Source organism: Sinohyriopsis cumingii, chromosome 8 (genome assembly GCF_028554795.1).
Source record: "Sinohyriopsis cumingii isolate HCF-2022 chromosome 8, ASM2855479v2, whole genome shotgun sequence".
NCBI lineage: Eukaryota > Metazoa > Mollusca > Bivalvia > Unionida > Unionidae > Sinohyriopsis > Sinohyriopsis cumingii.
In genome coordinates this window covers 13,800,649-13,819,707 of record NC_142968.1, presented here as the reverse complement: position 1 = coordinate 13,819,707, position 19,059 = coordinate 13,800,649, and the positions used below count along the sequence as shown (strand labels likewise).

The window sequence follows — 19,059 nt, the reverse complement described above, 5'->3', positions numbered from 1 at the left end:
TTAAAGGATTACCAACACATTTTACGTGGAATCTGCTTAGCGGAAGAGGAAACTCCTAAACGAACTCTGAAGTGTAGGTTACAGTATTTAAGATTTAGATTTCCTACTGTAGAACGAAGATGTCTGGCTAGAAAGTACTTGTATTGCATCCGAAAAAAAACAGAGTATAAAAACAGGCTGTCTCGCCGAGGCTTTTATCACATGTGATTAAACAGATTCCGTGGAAGGAACTCAATGACCATATTCAAACCGTGGATCATTACCATCAATTATTACAAGAACTGTATCCAATCAATTTGGGACGACGCATAGTGTGTGTGTTAGTGACTTGTTTTCTGGGATTTCGTTTACCAGCCGATTCCTTGTGGACTCTTTACGAACAGTACTTACCACCCCATTTGACATGAAATGGTGCCTTTAAATGTTCACGAGAGACTCCTTGTGCTCAAAGCCTTACGTTTTCATCTGGATACTTCTCGACCTCTACGGGAAAAAAAGATTCGTCAACTTTTAGCTACCCATGACGTGTATGACGATGTGTGTAGCTTGTGACTTACACCCCCATTGGACAGATGTCCGTGACTGGAAAAAATGGGATTTTGAGGCTTGGACCCAAGAAGTGGTCCAGTATGCTCGAGAGTTGTGATCCTTAATTTCAACGTCCAAAGAAAAAAGTTACTTTTCAACCTGTGTTAGTGACAGTACCAGAAGAACCCGTCACCCAGGACAGGACTGTCGTGGACAGGCCTGAAAGACCCTTTCGGGAGGACACTTGTGTGACCTTACCCAATATAGAACTGGTCAGAACATTACCCAAAATATGTTGTACAGACACTTGTTTCTATTCCACGTTATGGTTTTGATGTGCCTTTTATCGATGTACTTAAGCCTTTGGCTTTTATCTTTTTTGTCTTTCGTATTCATGTTTAAAACATTCAATAAACGTGTCCTGAAAAAAGTATATAAACTCTTGTCTTGTTTGTTTTCGTGTCACAAGTGACATTCCTAACACTATGGCTATTTCTGCTGTCTCTGCTCCCTCTTCCTCTACTGTCAAAGTCATCGACGAACACTTAGATCGTGCCAGTTGGGAGGCTTTGTATCTTCGCCATCCCTTTAACATGCTCAATGCTGGACCTAGCGGTTCAGGCAAAACCGAATTCGTCAAACGTTTGATCGAACATAAACATCATTTGATCGATCGACCACCTCAACGAATCGTGTGGTGTTACAAAGAGTGGCAATCGACGTACAGCCTCTTGCGAGAAAGTCAAGGCGATTTCATCGTGTTTGTGGAAGGCATTCCTAAAGAAGACGACGGCATCGTGTCTGACTCCCGTCAAACCCATTTGGTCATTTTCGACGACATGTTAGGAGAAGACGAAGAAGAAATTAAACTGTGGTTCACGCGCAAAGGGCATCACCGTAATGCCAGTGTCGTTTACATCACCCAAAATTTGTTTCAACAAATTAACGCCCATCGCACCATCAGTCTCAACGCGCATTACGTGGTCTTGATTAAAAGCCCTCGAGATAAATCGCAAGTGCAAGTCTTAGCCAAACAGTTAGGGACGCCTTGGCTGACTCAGGCGTACGACGATGCCACTCAAACTCCACACGCCTATTTATTCGTCGATTTGAAACCTACGACCCCCGATGATTTGCGATTTCGTACCCACTTGTTTCACCACTGGTGCCAAGACGGAGGGCCTGTCCTGTACACGTCTCCGTCTACGACTTAATTTCACTCCACAAAAAATCTATAAAAACCTCAGACCCTTTTTGTCTGTCTCACACATCGTCAACATGACGTCCCTTCAGTCGCATCTTCCCGTCAAATTGATTCGTGCCTTGTATGGCATCAGTCGAGAAAAAAATCCACAAATACGGGCTCGTGTCTTAGAAGCTAGTCTCAAAGAAGTCTTACGATGGTTCACGGTGATGACACGTCAATTACTCCAAGGGATCATTCAGATTCCTCATCAAACCAAACGCTTTTTTGATCGAAACAAAGTCGCTTTGACCCAACTGGCCGATCCTCGCATCGACATTCAAACCAAAAAACAAATTTTGAAACCTGGAGGGAGCGGTACTGTAGGAGGGGTCATCATTCGCTCTCTCTTAAGATGTGATCCTAACGCTCCCAAACTTCTCCCCAAGAAAAAAGAAACGAAGCTCCAAGAAGAAAAAGAGCCACGGTGTCAAGACCAGGTCCCCAAGGAGACCCGTGTCTGCAAGAACTTCTCCAGTGGCGGGACCCTCCTCTTACCAGACACCACCCCTGGTAAAAGAAAAGAAGCCCCCAGAAAAAGAAACAGAGAAAAAGTCCCCAGAAAAAGAAAAACCCACAGAAAAAAACTAGTCGCAAAAGAGGCACTTCGGCCAGGACGCAACCTTACACTCGCAAACCACGACCTGCAAAGGCGGTGACCGCGTCTCCGGTAGCCTCAGGTTCATTCACTTCCCCGTTGATGTCACCAAGAACTGAAGAGTACTTGATCTCCGTTGATGACCCCAAGAACTTCCCAGTGGAAGGTCCCTCCAATTTAGCGGCAGTGGCCGCTGCTCACAAAGTACCTTCTCCCAAAATCAAAGTTCAAGAGAGATCGGGCATGTTACAAAGTTTACTGGATTTCTCCAAGCAAGAACTGGCTCGATTTAGTCCGTTACGTACCCCTGCACGACGTGTCATGCCTGTCCTGAAGTTGATACGACGTAAAGACAATCAGTGGCGACGCATTCCAGTATAAAAAAGGCCTGTGACTAAGTAGGGGTATCAGTGTTTTTGGTGCTGAAGACTCAAAGATGTCACCCTCCAGAAAACATCCCTCTTCTAAACATCCCCAAGGAAAGAAAAGGAAAGGACTGCCCCCTCGTTTAGTCAAACATGGGGACATGTTATCTGTCCTGTCCAAAGCTTCTCCACCCCTAGGAAAAAAACTCATTCAATCAGCCTCCAAAGAGGTCATCGATACCGTGTGCGAATGTTGTTTGAACGTCTTGAAAGGCACGATCCCTTTGTCCAAACACCAGAAACAATGCTTAGGCAAACATCGTCACGTTCTTCGCCAAATGGTTCAAATTAAAATTCCCATTCGTCAAAAGAAGAAGATGTTGGTCCAACGTGGAGGTATTTTACCCCTCTTGTTAGGTCCATTGCTGAAAGGAGTCTTGGGAACCATGTTGGGAGGACTGGTGGGAGCAAGATTAAAAGGCTCTCTGAAGTCCCAAGATCTCAGAATAGACCCCGGACAACCCCACGGAAGGACGAAAACTAGCTTTAGTGCCTTACAAACGATGGATGGAATACCATCGTTGGCAAGAACAACGCACCCCGCATTTACCTCCCAATCCCAATTTGAGCGGGATGTCCCAGTTACAACACGAATTACAGTCCTTGATGGATCGCCAAGATTTGTCCGAAACAGAAAAATCGCAAAAGTACGGTCAACTCTTGCAACGACTGCAGCTCTTTCACCAGAAAGCTTTAGACGAAACAGCCCTACCCACTCTGAAAGATTTTAAGACCTTGATGAAAAGTCCAGCACCATCGTCACTACCACCACCACCACTTCTACCATCCCCAGGGGTCACCAGAGATGCTACCCCACGAAGACCTGAGGAAGAAGAGATGCAAGAAGTGTTTCAAACACCGTCATCAGCTCCCATTTCAAGTAAGATTGCAGCATCCTTGTTGACCCCGTCCCCCACACCCCAACGAGAAGAAATGAAAGCTTGGGTTAAAAAGATGATGTCCACTCCTCCTTCGACAGAAGTGAAAAAGAAAGAAGGGAACCAGAAGTGAAAAAAGAAAAGAAGACCAAAGCCATTCCATTGCCACCACCACTACCTTCGAATTCTACTCCCGTAGCCCATCGGACACGTAAATCCGTTTCCAAACCAGCCTTTCGTCCCACCCAAAGTAGCATCACCGAAGAGTGGGTGACTTATTAACACACAAAAAATGGAGAAGGTGTTAGCCAGCATTTACTACGATCCATCCGATCCTGTAGGTTACGCAGGAGTTCAAAAATTGTATCGTGCTGCCAAAACTCGACTGAAATGTCTCCGTTTACCTCAAGTGCAACGATGGTTACAAGAACAAGCTACCTACACTTTACACAAACCCATTCGACGCAAGTTTTCCAGAAGTCGCACCCGAGTGGAAGGCATCGATGATCAATGGCAAGCCGACTTAGCCGATGTCTCTCATTTGGCCAGCTACAATCGCGACTACAAATATTTGTTTTGTGTCATCGACGTCTTTTCCAAATTTGCCTGGGTCATACCCTTGACTTCCAAATCGAGCAGCGAGTTAGTGCGAGCCCTGCAACGGGTGTTGAAACAAAGCGGTCTTCACCCTCTTCGATGGCAAACGGACAAAGGTACCGAATTTCTGAACCAAGCTTTCCAAAAAGAAATAAAGAAACGTGACATTCATTTTTTTACCACCGAGAATCCTGAAACCAAAGCCAGCATCGTGGAACGTTTTCAACGCACTTTGAAAGAACGCATGTGGAAATATTTTACGCATCACCACACTCTGAAGTACATCGACATCTTACCACACCTGGTGCAAGCGTACAACCAATCTTACCATCGAAGCATTGGACGTGCCCCGCAAGAAGTGACCCCCGAAAACGAAGTGCTGGTGTTTGAGCGCCTGTTTGGTGCGTCCCCGACGAGGGCTGTCCCCAAGAAAAGTGGAGTGTTGGCCGTAGGAGATTGGGTACGCATTGGCAATTACAACGTGTCACCAAAAAAGAAGACGACGTGTACGACATCGAAAGCATTCTCGAACGCAGAACCCGTAATGTGGGCAAACGACGTGTCAAAGAAGTCAAAGTACGTTGGAAAGGATATCCACCCAGTTTCGATTCTTGGATCGACGCTTCGCAAGTCATCGACTATAAAAAGAAGTGACCATCATGCCCTTTCACACAGACGCAGCTACGTCGACCACTCCTTCACTCATTTCTTCTCTGCAAGATTTACAGAAAGAACCCTTGTGGGTGTGGTGTGGAGAACGTGTGCCTAAAACGCAAATCGTCTTTTTCTGCCAAATCTTCGTGGTGTATTGTGTCATCGGGGCAGCCATAGCCAATTTGAGTTTGCAACAAGGAGACAAACAATTGTGGACCATTTTATTGAGCAGTTGCATCGGTTACCTGCTTCCTAATCCCTCCCTGAAATTCACCTCGAACGGGAAAAACGGGAACCTTGTGTCCAGTGCCAGTGCCAGTCACCACTCGAATAACAACAATAACAACCCCATTTTGGGCGGAGACACACCTCTGACGTCCAGTAACCCCTCGGACAGCCACAGAACTCTGGAATTATGAGCAATAACAACCAATTTTACTTAACCTTACCCAGTGACAGTTCCATGGAGGTGTTTCCCAACAACACGTTGTGCTGTTACACGGCCAAATTACCTCAGGTCATCCCATTAGATCACGAAGCCCATTGGGAAGTGGCTTTAGTGGAAATCATTCACCCGACCCAAGTCCTCAATGTCCTTCCTAATCAAAAAGTTTTTTACGGTGGAAGTTCATGACGAGCCAATGCAAAAGTACTTGAATACCCATGTCAAATATGATCATAAAACCTATGATGACAAAACTCAAAAGTTTTCCTACCAGTTGTTCATTTCCCCAGGCTATTATTTTAGTGGTCAACATTTGGCGAGCACCATAGCCTCCAGGTTTAATGTCGTGTTTCTGAAAGCTTTGGAAAGTATCAAAAAAAGTATCACCATGGAATACCACAAAGCAGCTCGTCGCTTCTTGATGAAATTTGACGGGAGTAAAATCATGTCCGTTTTATTTTGTCCTGAATTGTTTGACATCTTGGGCGGAGACATGGACATGAGAATGGTCATGATGAAGAAAAACGAATTACCAATCATTTACGACAACGAGTCTTTTAGCAAGTTATTTCGTGCCCCGGTAGAAGTGAACAAGGGACTGAATTTGATGTTTGTGTACTCCGATGTGGTGGAGTACAACGTGGTGGGACACACCTCCGTGCCGTTACTGCGTGTCATTCCTTTCAAAGTGGATTCTGCCACGAACGCTGACGAGGAAGGTGGAAACACTTACCATGTCCAACGCGAATTTGTACATCCTCACTATTTGCCCGTCAGTAAGTCTTATTTGGACACGGTCAACATTGCTATAAAAGGAGATCTGGGACAAAATATTTCATTCACCAAAGGAAAATTCACGGTGAAGCTCCATTTTCGAAAACGGTTCTCTCACGACTCGTAAGTCATGTATCCAGTGTACCAAGGGGTTGCTCGACAGCGAGGACACGGTTTAGGAGATATGCTAAAATCGGCCTTTCGTTCGGTGGCTCCGGTATTGAAACCGATGGTGACACGCGGATTGCACGCCTTGAAAGATGCGGCACTGACACAAGGCAAAGAATTTCTCCAAAATGTCATCATCGACAAACAAAACCCCAAAGAAGCTTTCATGTGGGCAGGCAAAAATGTCTTGCTGCAAACGGGTAAAGACCTTTTGGGTCGACGAGAAACAACAATAAATGCCCTGCACGTTACCGAGTCAGGCATTCAGCAAGGACAAGGCAGAAAGAGATGACGAAGAAAACACCCTTTCACCAGACTTCACACTTCTAAAGCTAGAAGCGTTCGAGACTTAGACATTTTCGATTATTAAAATATTGAGACACAGAGAAAAAATGATGCACCGAGAGTCTTGCGCTTGTTCCAAGTCGGAACTGGATCTGTTTGCCATGCCACCCACCATGATGACGATGCAAGAATCCCAGTGGGTGGAATTTCATCCCGTCTCCTCATTGACAGATTCCGCTCCCATCGAGTTTGACATCAAAGGACAGCCCGAAGATTACATCGATCTGACTAGCAGTTACCTGTATTTGAAAGTCAAAGTGATCAAAACGGACAACACCAATCCTGGAGCCAATGATAGGGTAGCGCCCGTCAACAATTTCATGCATTCCTTGTTCAGCGAAGTGGACTTGTACTTTAATAACAAACTGGTCAGCAGCAGCATGGATACTTACCCGTATCGTGCCTACCTGGAAAAACTCTTGACGTACGGAAAAGAAGCCAAGAATACTTATCTGGATGCTTGCGTGGTATGGAAACCTGACACAGCGGGTGATAACACGTTTAACGATACAGCCATCACAGCAGATGACGATCCTCACAATGTGGGGTTTAACACACGTAGAAATAAAATTCTGCAAGGACGTAGTTTAGAACTGATGGATCGTTTGCATTTGGACATGTGGTTACAAGATAAGTATTTACTGAACTGAGTGGATATTCGCCTGAGACTGAATCGTAGCAGTACCGCTTTCCATTTGTTGGCCCATGCTAACGAGTACAAAACCATCATCCAAGAAGCCAGGCTCTACGTGCGACGCGTGGAAGTGTTACCCAAAGTGGGAAACGACATCAATCAAACGTTGAACAGAACGACCGCCAAGTATCCCATACGACGCGTGGAAGTAAAAACGTTCACCATTCCTGCTGGACAGCGATCCATGATCGAAGATCATCTGTTCCAAGGTCAGTTACCCAAGCGTTTGATCCTTGGTATCGTCAAGAATTCAGCCTTCAACGGAGTCCACAACGAAAATCCTTTCCTGTTTCATCATTACAACGTAGCCAAGTTCGAAGTCAGTCGCGATGGCAAGACACTGTGTACCCGACCGTTTGAGCCTAAGTTTGGTGACAGGAATTACTTGAGGTCGTACTTGTCCCTGTACGAAGCCACCGGACAGTTAGGAACCAACACCAGTCACGGCATATCGTACGAGGATTATACAGGAGGCTACGGTTTGTGGGCGTTTGATTTCACTCCAGACCAAGGCAGCGACGAGGGACATTTCCACCCTATAAAATCCGGCCAGATTCGTGTGGAACTTCAGTTTACTAATCCTCTACCTGACACAGTGAACGTCCTCCTGTATGCAGAATTTGATAATACCATAGAAATCAACAGTTTAAGAGAAGTCATTCTAGATTATTAGAAGCCATGGAAGACTGTTATCCCTCTTTACCTAGTGGAGAAACTTTGAAGATGGAATGTGTGGAGACCATGGAAGAAGAAGAAGAAGAAGAATCCCAAGACGAAGAAGTTATCATGATGAAGTCAAGATGGCCAGAACAAGAAGCCCATTTAGTCTCCTGTTTTGCTACATTCCTGACAGATGTAATGAAAGAATTGATCAAGGAAGAGTTCTATGGATGTCACAAAGATCATCCCAGTCAAATTCAACACGACAAATGTCTGATATTGAGCCAAGAAGAAAAATTGGACGAATATCTGGACAAAGCTTGGAGTGTCATCGAGATAGAATTCGTGTTGAACGAGTGGTATAAAGGCTTGGATAAACATTCTTCTCCTCCATTAACGTCTCTGGAGCGCCGTCACATCAAATCTCTCTTCGACCAGAATAAGAAGTCGGAGCTAAACGCCTTTTACTTGTCAGACATTTTCAAGCAAAAGGTCAGGATCGAATTGATCACTTATCATTACCTGTGAAGAAGAAAGAAAAACACACAAAACATGGATACCTGGGAACTTTATTACCTTTTGAACCACAGCTCGTACACGGTTTCTTGGAATCCTGTCGTCTGTGCTAAAGATGAACTCCGTCATCGTAAACCTCAAGACCATCTAGCTTATGTGATCAACACGGACGACAGTCATCTCCCAGGAACCCACTGGGTAGCCGTCTACTTTCCTCAAGAAGGATGTGTGGAATATTTCGATTCATATGGATTGCCTCCTTTGGAAGACGATATCATTGACTTTATGAGAAGAAATGCTCAGACCACCCGATTCAATAATGTAAAATTACAAGGCACAGATTCCTTGGTGTGTGGACAATATTGTGTGTATTTTCTGCATCATCGCAGCCTGGGTTATTCCTAGGAACATTTAATGACTCATTTTGATCCTCGTTCTTCTTCTAGAAACGATGTGAAAGTAGAACAATGGTTTTGTAACCATTATGCTTATCTTTTGTCTCAAGCTAGGAAACGTAGTGTCCATCAATGGCCTAATGACTTCCAACAGTGGAAATCACAATTTCATTCACAACGTTGTCAGCCTTGTCCAAAATAATGTGTGAGTTGCAAAAAAAATCTTTGTGATTAGAAAAAATGTTTGATGTTATATTGTTGAGTTATTGTTAAAAAATCTTAGAGTTGTTTGTTAATGTTAAGTGATTTTGAATAAAAAAAATGTTGTGTTTTGAAAAAATAATGCTTTTGTCTTTTGTTTGGCCATAAGAATTTTGATTCATACTCTTTGACTTCTTACTATCCCTCTCATGGCACTCATTGTACGTTGCGGCTCGAAAACCGTGGAGGGATGTTTTCCTTCACGTCCGCGCTTTGACTTTAAAGCCGGGGTAGCCTCCAGTCTAACCATCCATTGTCGACTCATCCTCCTACGAAGATGTGCTCCAAACTAGCTAAGCTAAACGAAGCCTACGTGAATTTGCATAGGGTCAGACACAGTCTGATACCGAAGCCAGAAGAGACAGAGAATGTGAGAATGCTAAAAGTCACTGAAGACCTGATAGAAGAGCTCTTCAGAGAAGAAGTGAACAGGGAGAAAGAAGAATGGACAGAGAAGTACAGACTTCAGAAACAGCAGAGAGAGCAGCAACAGCAGCAACAGCAGCAGCAGCAGCAACCTGAACCTGACAGAGGCTTTGTCTATTGTCGTATCGACACCAAAGAGTTCTTCTTCTCTTTCCGAAGAAGCAGACCTGTCGTCAGAAAGTCTATCGTCAGAGGACGTCGCATTCTTAGAAACTAAAAGATTGCCATAGCAAACAAAAAACCCCAGCCCTTTTCAGGGCTACCCAATACTCTAGAAAAGAATTAACAATTGATTTGCCAATGTGTGTATGTAGAGTAGTGTGAATATAAACACTGACTCTTTTTTATAGTGTGAGTGTATGTGTTTGTGTATATGATTGTGTGTTTGTAAGTGCTCACGTAAGTTTGGTGGATAGTAGATTATGATCATGTTTTTTTTTTGTTTTGCTGTTTGACGTGTGGGGAGAGTAGATTTGGGGTTTGATTGCTTTGCGTATGTGGATAGTATATTGAAGTGATTAATGAAAATCTTTAAATTAGTAATGGATAGTATAAAAAGTGAGTGAGTGTTTCTTTCAGGTCCGCGCGTTGTTTGGTCATGATCTAGGTAATATCAATTTTGTTTTAGGGGATGTTTTCCTTCACGAGCTTAAGTTGGTTTGTGTGATAGTAGATTAGGATTTCATTTTAATGTTTTGCGTGCGTGGATAGTAGATTTGGGGTTAGTTTATTGCTGCTTCACGTATGTGGATAGTAGATCACATGAAATGAGAGAAGTAGGGGATGTTTTCCTTCACGTCCGCGCGTTGTTTGTTTATGATCTAGGTAATATTAATTTTGTTTTAGGGGATGTTTTCCATCACGTCCGCGCTTTCACTATCAGAACCCACAAAGTTCGTCGTTCGCACCATTCTAAGGAATAAAAAAAGAAGATGGAAGTGTCCCAACTGTTTAATGATTTAAGGCATGTTTATTTTTGGATGGTGGATGGTGAATATGGAGTTGAAAGGATTGAAAGAGATTGGAGGTTAAGAACCAGTGTGCACTACGTGAACGAACTAAAATTAGCCAGAGAGATGATAGAAGGATTAATTGAAGAAGAAGTGAAGAGACTGAGAGGGCTCATAAATCCCCCTTATGTCAGAGTGGGGGCAATAAAAGAGGCCATGGAGAAGGTAAAAGAAGTAAGAAGGTTCTTGGAAGAGATAGAACAAAGGTCAGAGTGGCCCTTTGTCAAAAGGAGTGTTGAACAATTGAAAAAAGGGGAAGAAAAGATGAGAAAGGTGATAGATGAAGAAGTGGAGAAAATAAAGGACAGGTGGGCAAAAGATAGAAAAGAAGAAGAAAATAGAAAGAAAAAGGAAGAACTAGAGAAACTAAACGCTAACTGGATGAAAATCCAACAGAAGTTCCGAGCCATGGGTCACCCGGACTGGATACCGGAAACAGAAAAGAAGAAGAAAGGAATGATGGAAAAAATAAGGGGATGGATAAAGAAGTTAAGGAGTTAGAAGAAGAAGAAGAAACCCAAAGGCCCTTTTCAGGGCCACCCACATTTCTCGAAAAGAGATAAACTTTCAATTGCCTACCCCTTTTTATTTTTATTTTTTTTATTTTTTTATTTAAAAAAAATCCCATGTTTAATTTACCTTGACGCTAGACAGTCCCACGAATTATTCCCATGTTCAATTCCCCTTGACGCTAGACAGTCCCACGATTTATTCCCATGTTCAATTCCCCATGACGCTAGACAGTCCCACGATTTATTCCCATGTTAAATTCCCCTTGACGCTAGAGTGTCCCAGGGTTTTCCGTAATGTTAAATTTCTCATTGACGCTAGAGTGTCCCAGGGGGTTTTGTAATGCTAAGTCCCATTGACACTAGGGTATCCCCATTTACTACTAATGATTTACCTTCAACACCCAGTTGTCTACTATCCAGTGTCCATGTTATATACTGTCCACTAACCAATGACCTACCATCAACGCCTAGTTATTTACTATCCAGCACACAGTAATCTACTACATATAACCCAGTTATCTACTATTCACCAACCAGTTCTCTACTATTAAGATTCCTGTGATTTACTATCAACACCCAGTTATCTACTATCATTATGCAGTTATCTACTGTCCATCTCAAACTGATTTCCTATCAACACCCAAATATCTGCAATCGAGCACATAATTACCTACTATACACCTACAGTTTATCTAATGGCAACATCCAATTATTTACAATCTATGTTACCCATAGGACCCCCCCCCCCCCGTTTAAAGTCTCATCCTCCTTCTCTAATGGTCATTCCTTCCCCTACCTCCCTACTTTAAAGACAAATGCAATCCCATCTATACAATATAAGATTTATCTCGCCTTAACGCCTAAGATACCCATTATCAAGTTGAAATGTATATCTCTATCTATATGTCCATGCCGTCCCTCTTCCTCCAGTTCTAAACAAAACTACAATTCCATTTACACAAGATATGATGTAAAAGTACTTGTATACAAATTTTTTAAACTCTTACCACCAGAAAAACCTACCCACTACCACCCTATGATACTCGCTTTAAAGTTAAAAGCTTATGCCTCCTTTTATAACGACCACACCCTCCCCCATCCCTCCTTTTCTTAAAGTAAACAACCATGCACATAATCATTACAGTACCTAGTAATATTAATGTACAGAGAGAGATTAAGGCTCACCCTCACCTACCATCCTATTTTAAAGAAAGCTACCAGCCCATTTGCACATGTTACGATTTTAAAAGAAATTTTATCTTAAGAAATGGAATATAAAACATTTATCAATAAACATTACCTCTCTAAGTCCCATTAGGACACCCTTTTTAAAGTTTAAATCTCTACACACACACTCACCTCGCTCTTCCTATATCCCGTTTCTTCCTATCTGAAACAAAACTATTATCCTATTCACGCAAGAGAGAATTTAAAATAACTTACGTGACATAGAATTTATATCCCTTATCAATAAAAAATACCTTCCCTATCTCATCTTATCGCCCAAGGAACCCTTAATTAAGTTAAAATCTCAGTCCCTTTATTTAGTACTGCCACTCTTCATTTTTTAATACGAAACTAACTTCCTCACAATCCTTACATATCAAGACCAACTCATCTACTTTACATACATCTAAGATATAAAAGAAGCAGAATAAAATACAACTGAAATCCCTTATCAACAAAACCATGGTCCATCTTATAAAAATAAAAAAACCTCTTGACCCCGTTTATAATGTCCCTACTTTCCCCAACCTGCCATGAATTATACAGAACTACCAAGCCATATACACTTTCTCTTTCTCCTCGTATCGCTCCTAGGGTCATCAGTGGGCTCTAAAATCCATCCTGAAAATCAGCAAAAGTACGAGAGCCACGAAATATCTTTTTGCATCATCCTGGAATCCCGCCACAATTTAGGAAATGAAAAATTAATAGTTCATGAATACATCTGTCACAAGTACGATGAACAGCACAAACGTTATGGATGTGAATTCCAGTCTCGTATGAGCATCCAAAGTAATAAATGTAACTCCACACCATGGTCTTGTTTCTCTTACTTGAACTGCTAGTCATATAATACTTCTTCGAGGTCAATGTCATATTTCTGAATGTAACATTAATCCTCTAATTCCACAGCTTGATCATAAAAGCAAAGTCTTTTCTTTCGTGCACATGTGTAAAACGCTTGCTCATTGGTACAAACTGTCATGCTGTCCACAAGTAGAACACTGTCACTAATTCGCAAATACTTTTCTGTTGTTGACTTGTCTCGTGTGTAGATGCTCGTAACACGTGGAACTGCCTAATGTTTGTTAGCATGTAGAACGTAAACTTCTTTTTCCTTCATACGTGCAATTATTGGAAGCTAAATAGAGAGGGGGGCCCCGAGTGGTCTAAAGCGCTCACCGTTACGGATCACTGTCATCTCACCTGTGTCTGCGTAGGTTCGAGTCTCGGATTCGGCCAATGTGGGTATGTGAGAAAGCTTGCCAGTAGCTTCTCGAGGGTCGGTGGTTCTTTCCGTGGTTTTCCCGGGTTCTTCCTCCACCATTAATACTGGCCGCCATGTATAGCCTATCGTGTGCTGAAAAATGGCGTTAAACCCCACAACAACAATAAACAGAGAGGACAAGTCTCTCTACAATGAATACTACTTTCCTGATTGCTAAGTCCATGATCACATTTCTCGCAATAGTATCTCCATCCAACAAGGCCGGTGATGGTAGAAATTGTATCGAAATAATCTTGATCATAATCAATAGGTTTATATTGTTCATCTGTTAACATTTTAATTTTAAGCAATATTAATAATTAAATAATTTGTTAAGTTTTACAAAACTTGTTGGTTTTGCTTCTTCCATATATATTTTTGCTTCTTCCATATATATATATATATATATATATATATATATATATATATATATATATATATATATATATATATATATATATATATATATATATCCCATTACTCTATAGTCCTAAACTACGTACTAGAAAAAATTAAAAACAAGAGAAAAACCAACAAGTTTTGTACAATTAAACAAATAGTTAATTTCTCTAGAATATTCAGTGAAAATATAAGAAAAGAACTTACAGTATTGCGAATTAAATCCCAAATTGTCCTAAAAGTCCTATCACCAATCCTAATTAAATTACAGTGGTGTTCGAAAAAAGATCCAACCCATAATGTGTTGATGTGCCTTGAGTAGCATGCGGCGTGGTGATGTGCCAACAAATATTTTGCTGACTCACAATGATATAATCCAGCTATCTTTGTTTGAATTCACTATAATTCCAAATTAATGTTTCTGTTTTAGAATAATATAGATTAGCACTACGACTTTCCAGTGAATAATATTTTCAATAAATAATTACACTCAAATCAAAACCTGAATAGAATAATACAAAGATCTCTGCGTTAGGAATTAGTAATTTCTCAAAATAAACAAGATTATAAACCCTTCTACATGACCTATGTCACCGTTTGCACATTCTGAAAAGACTGTATATTTATTGGAATTTTCCATTCTAAAACATTCTGGGTTGTTAACCAGATTAAATCTGTTACTAAACGTATAAATAAGAATGTGGTACACATCAGGTAAAACAGGTTGTTATGTGGAAAATTCCTGTGTCCCATACTCAGACTAAGATAAATATATTTACATTAATAATAGTCCGCGTACTTAATCCACAATTATAGGAAAAATATTAGCTATGCATTATTTGTTTACCGAAATAAAAGTTACTGATCAGGTAAACAATGGATTTGATTTTGGACAAGGTCTATACTATAACATATAATCATGGAGATAAAGCTAATACAAATTAAACACACACACACACACACACACACACACACACACACACATATATATATATATATATATATATATATATATATATATATATATATATATATATATATATATATATATATATATATATATATATATATATATATATATATATAGTAATTTTAATCTTTGCAACAATATTTGCTGGGACTTTCACGTCGTTTATAAACTAACAAAATGGCCCCATTTGCACAAATAATAGCATTTTTCGTACCATTGAACATCAACAAGAGGTTTGCTATTAGGTTGTACGTTTGGCAGCTTTGGGTCCCCGTAGATAGAATTTAATGGCATACTGCGCGAATAATGATGACGCAACATTCGAGTATCTCATTTATTGTGTGTTTCTAATATGTAAATTGGAATTAATTCGCTGGAATAAATATGTATTAGTATTTGCATATAGGAAAGGAGATATATCAGCAAAACTACTTACGCTTGCGTAAGTACCTTTATGGGTGGTTTAATGAGGTTATGATAATGATCGGAGCCAGAAAGGGCCAACTGAATTGCCTCGTAGTGGTCACATGGGTTTGATTGACCAATCATTTGTCGGAGCTTGCAACTGCGCACAGTTAATTGAATTGTAATTAGCATCACTTTCAACTGAACTGCAAAGGAGCAGAGACGCAATCTTTGTTTGAAGAAAATAATTTGTGGAAATTAAGTCCCACAGCCAACTTTCATGATTTACCACACTGGTTTAAATGGTGCTTTACAGTTTTTGTGGATTTTGTAACGTGAGTAAACTTTTTCACACATTTATTTTTCACTACTACTCTGAATATGCCTCTTACTCTAATTAGGGATCATTTTATTTGTAAATGGCTATCACGATTTCTTACCTCTGGCACAGACGATCATCTTGCCCTAGACTTTAATTTGAAAAACGTCGCTTCTATGAAGTTGCACGGTGTTGGAGGAAGAACAGTGGACAAATGGATGAAGTTTGACATGTCTTGTTGTATTTGTCCGGGTACTATTGTTCTGCTATTGGGCGACAATGATATGCAAGCTGATACTGAACCCCACGCATTAGCCTTCAAACTGATTACGCTTGCTTCACAATTACATTGTAATTACCATGTCAAACAATTTGTATTATGCCAGATGCTTCTACGTTTCATATGTAGTGGTCATAATCCTTGTAATTATCTCGACATTGCACGGTCGGTGAATAGAATTCTGCGGACGGAGGTCACTTCCTATCCATACATGACATTCTGGGAACACAATGATATGCGTCCTTTCCCCGTTGAAAGCAGGATTGCAAGGATAAATTCCGGGCAGATAGCGTGAACTTGTCAAATAAAGGCCAATGGTATTTGTACAAAACCTCTTTGGGGTGCAATCATAACTGCTTGCTAGAAAATTCATAAGTTACCTTAGAAGACTGAAGCCATTGAGTTCTCACCACAGTTATTTATTTTCCGTATTGGTTTCTTTTCCTTTAATATCCTTGCACTTTCCTTCCATTTCCTACATTATTTCACTCTGTATTAACACATTACATATACTTACTGCTTTTCGGTATGTTTTCCAGCTTGTCCTTAACGGTGCTTCATTCAGGTTAAAAAAAAATTGGAGCGTCAGTCCTTTAGTTTGGCAAGATAATAACAACATCGGTACACCATTGGCTCTTCAGCTTTACAGTTCATACACTAGCTCCATTCTGCATACTGTTATTACAGGTCGTTAAGTTTAATCTTACTTACCAGTTATCAGGTGTCAGGTGTCTTTCCACATCATTCTGCTAGTTTTTAAGCTGTTCGTGCATCAATTGACTATATTTTTTCACTTTGCAAATTAAATTCTGCTTGCTGTTATGTCAAGTTATCAGGTGGGTCTTCCCGTGTGACTCTACAAGTTTTCAAGTTGGTTGTATATCACTTGACTCTTCCTTTCTTGACTTTGTGAACTACCTGGACTCTGCAGGTTATTATTACAAGTTATCAAGTCGGCCCTTCCACTTGACTCTACCATTTATCAAATAATCATAGATTACTTGACTCTCCAGTTCTCGAGTCTGTCGACGAACTCTACTCTACATGTTATTATTACATATTATCAAGTGGGTACTTCCGCCAGTTATCAAATTCATCGTGGATTACTCATCTTGTTAGTTTTACCTCTACTATACGTAATATTGTTACCAGTTATCGAGAGGGTCCTTCTACTTGAATCTACCAGTTATCAACTCAATCCTGACTACTTTACTCTTTCCATCTGCATCGTATCAATTATATTCATCTCCTTCCACCTGCATCTACTGGGCGATTCAGTTCTCAGTTTTGGCAACTGGTTTCAATCTGAATGCTACAAAGACTACGTACATGGTGTGTCTCCTAACTCGTATCTAACTGGTCGTTGCTCATTAGAAGGCAGTTATTTAGGGTGTTAATTACCGTGACTTGTACAACTTTTTGCTCCATGTAACAATCTCATTCCTACTCCCACAATACGAAAATACTGCTTTCTGTTTTCCTTTTTATTTTCAGAACGGTTCCACAGAGAAAAGCCTCCAAGGGGGTACAGATGGTATTAGACTCCATGAATACTGCACGCAGAAGAACGCCTCCGTGATGAAAAGCTTCAAAGGGGTTACAGCGGGTGGTGGACACCATGATTGTTAGGCATAGAAGAACTTCCTCAGCTCCAGCTTCATCCGTTGACGCTGAGGCGATAAAGAACATCACCAGAGAGGTGACACCATCAAGGCCCACGTGGATGACCGATTGGCTAACATTTTGAGCACCCTGCAACAGATGCATCAAACAGCTGCCAATCCGTCACCTGATACATGTACGTCACAAAAACAAAATCATGAGGTGGTGGATCAGGCAGTAGATTCATATATTTATACAAGTATTCATACTTTTAATGACCTCTTGAGAAGTGTTTCATTTTAATTTCAGAGAAAAACAATCTCTACAGAAACTGAGTTCTTACAACTGGCATTATAACTGATCTACTTATAACCTGTCGTAATGTTTTACATATAGTGGAATTAACGAAGTCTGATTTTAATTTGGAATCGGATGCTCTGTAATTTTCAAGTTTTATAGACTACATTCCAAAAAGAAAGAAGTGTATATCTTAATACATTTTGAGTAGATGACACGTTTTCTGTCTAAAACAAATGACAAGAAAAGAAATAAAAGCAGCGTATATTCTAACACTCATCCTTTGAACATTATATTACATATTTCAAAGTATTTTTCAAACAACGTCATCGTGCAAATTAAAAGCACCAAATTCATGTTCCGGATTCCGATAATACTACTTACGCCGAACAGATAATATGTCACAACCTTATCACGTGATGAGGGGAATGCCCATGGAAAGTACCCTAAACATTAAAGAGAAAGTGTCTATACTCTGTTAATAGACCTACAAGGTAAGACATCGCAAGTCTAACGTAATAACAAATACGCTGAGGCTAATGGCTTTTTATTTCCTAATGTACTCGCAATACGAATGGTCTCTGACGGTAGAAGGTTGCGGCAATCTAGGGACATCTTAGAAATATATGCCGATGTGTGGCTTCATACATCATCCAGATCCAATGTTACCGGAATAGATTTAATTGATTTGAAATGCAACCTTTTTAGGTATTAATACGTCTTACTGACGTCTATGACGTTTCTGAATCAATCACTTCCAGTTAACACATGTCTGTATGTAGATCATATACCTCTCACATTTATATATCACATTTATATAGCCTACCTAGAAATCTGCAGCAAAGCACAACAACGTTTTCACGTCTATCAGTTACATCCTAATTTGTCTTTGTTGTTCTTGTTGTTTTCCCTGGTTATCAGTAAGCTGTAGCTTGTATTAGCTGTCCATATTACATTGCCAATCTGTAGGATCAGAACCAAAACAACGAAGATGCATGTTATTGTGTAATGGCAGTCCGTAGCTATCAGCTTCAAACTTAAATGTATCATTCATCAGTAGTAAATAGGGACTATGTAGCCTCAAGGGGACTTTCATGTTAAAATAGTAGGTTTGCCTTATAGCCTCAATGGAAATTTAACATGGAGAAATTTTGGATGCCTTAT

General features: G+C 40.6%; 1 protein-coding gene across 2 annotated transcripts in view; it reads left to right on the top strand.

Moving 5' to 3' along the window:
• The window catches only part of LOC149793007 (uncharacterized), a 79,747-nt gene that overhangs the window by 20,581 nt on the left and 40,107 nt on the right, over positions 1 to 19,059 (top strand). Inside the window, exon 2 of one of the 2 annotated variants that reach the window (XM_089966883.1) lies at positions 17,491 to 18,389. The gene's annotated coding sequence lies outside the window, so the exon portion shown is untranslated. The other variant, XM_089966884.1, reaches the window with a different exon arrangement.